Genomic DNA, 2,090 nt, shown 5'->3' with positions numbered 1-2,090 from the left:
AAAAAAAAAAGTTAAATAAAATTCATGCGCGCCTGTGTTGGTGTTCTGGACCTCAAGATAAACGCTTGTGTGATTTCTGGCTATATTTGCCATGCAACTAACCTGTTTAACGCGCTGGTAACTGGTCAGGCGCACAGGCTGACTTCACATACTGTTTTTCATTGTGCTGCGAACAGATTTAATTGAGAAATCTGGGATATAGGCTACTCTTGAGGGTGCTGTAAGCTACATGCATGAGCGCCCAAAATAAAATGTGCCTTTTGCCTGACAGATATCTGTGACAGCCCTAGAACCGAGTCACGCGCTCTCTGCACGTCAATCATTTGAAATGCATGTAAATGCACGGGGCAGGTTGACATGTCAGAGGAGGGCGGGGTTTCGGGAAGAGAAGGTGTTGTTGAGGTTACACAGCTCAAATCACTTTCAACACCTCTATTTATTTATTTGATTGTGCTCCCTGAAGAGTTAGTACGGTCACAGCAGCAGGTTGGCGGAACCATCAGTAAACAGGACTGTCAATGCGTCTGCTAAAGAGTGCATCATTTGGAAAGCCTCTAATATTGTGTTCTAACATCTAAAAGGGTCAGGGGACGTGTTCGAGACATACTGCATATCAGCAATAGCTCTACCTAGCCTACTACATTCTCCAGGTGAAAGCCAGCATCAGTTAGACATCTGTTTGAGGCACCTGTGCTATCAGATGGTCACAGAAGACGTGTTGTTGATTCAATAGGGAAACCTAAGCAATCTCCTCTTAAGGCACAGGCCGGGTTAAAACGGCTTTAATGTCGTGTTGTTGAATGAATAATCCCCTGGCCGTGAGCTTCAGGATTCTGCCTGCATGCCTAACACTCCCAACAGCACGGTTCACAGTCAGATCACAATCACTGCATCTTGACATCCCGGGCTACATCTTGAAATCAGCAAGTTAGCTGACCATGCATGCACATTCTGTCATCATTTACGCACCCCTCAAATTATTACACAAATGTCTTTCCAGCACAAATATCTGAACATTCTCAAATCAAGATATCACATGAACATTTACATGAAAAGCAGTTTCCAAGTCTGGTTTTCTTTATCAAATGCATCAACATTAAATGAGTTTATGCTCAAAACAAGAGGACAAATCTGTCCATGCGGTAAGAAAAATAAACTGGACAGATATTTGGTTTGTTTTAAGCATAAACTCACTTAATTTTGATATTTCACTTAATTCAATAGCTGCAGTTCTTTGGCTTCTCAATTAAAAGTATTTTGATTTAATAATGCTTGTCTGGAAAAGTCAAAATAAGGCAAAAATACTAAGTAAGATTAAAATCCTGTGTGCAGTGTATACCAATATTCATTTCAGTTTGTTCCTTACAATTGAGCAACACTAGTTAATAGTAATTACACATAATCTACCAAAATTTCTACATCAGTGCATTCAGTGCTCCGTTCTGTTAATTAAAGAGCAAAACGGCCTCATTTCTAACACAAGCAGACTGGAAGGCCACATTTAGGACAAACAAGGACAACGATGCAGTTATTTGTGATGAATGGCCATCTCTTAAGAGCTGTATAAATGCTTATGTTATAAGATGCATCCCTCTCTCTCCATCTCAGAGCTTGTTTCTGGTGTTGTGATGTTCCTCTGATCTCTGCCTCTGTGTCTGCTGTGAGCAGCCGGGATGCTTGTGTCATCAGAGAGAAGGACTGAAAGACGAGAGGCTGAGAGAGAGAGCGTAACACAGAAGAGAGACATGGGTGTGAGTCTTTGTCCTCACCAGTCCGTTCTCATTCACAGGGTGACAGCTGGCTAGCAGTAGGGTACAGTGGCTCTGCCAAAGGAAGACAGGCCAGACCACAGCACAGATTTACATCCAATATCCTGCATGTGAACAATGCATACCAAATACTAATACTAATACGCTTGCAAACACCAATATGCCTTCGTAATATTTCAGATAAACCATTTGGGTCTCAGATGTGCAGTGCACAAGTGATTTTTCACAAGAAAATACTATTTGTGACCCTGGAGGACAAAACCAGTCATAAGGGTACATTTTTCAAAATTGAGATGTATGCATCATCTGAAAGCTGAATAA

General features: G+C 41.5%; 1 protein-coding gene across 1 annotated transcript in view; it reads left to right on the top strand.

The window, feature by feature from the left end:
* LOC107571526 (leucine-rich repeat transmembrane protein FLRT1-like) overlaps positions 1–2,090 on the top strand; it is a 58,714-nt gene that overhangs the window by 602 nt on the left and 56,022 nt on the right. The gene's annotated exons all lie outside the window — the stretch shown is intronic.

Source organism: Sinocyclocheilus grahami, unplaced genomic scaffold, assembly GCF_001515645.1.
Source record: "Sinocyclocheilus grahami isolate Dianchi unplaced genomic scaffold, SAMN03320097.WGS_v1.1 scaffold1606.1, whole genome shotgun sequence".
NCBI lineage: Eukaryota > Metazoa > Chordata > Actinopteri > Cypriniformes > Cyprinidae > Sinocyclocheilus > Sinocyclocheilus grahami.
The sequence above is the reverse complement of the archived record's forward strand: the minus strand, read 5'-3'. Positions and strand labels throughout refer to the sequence as shown.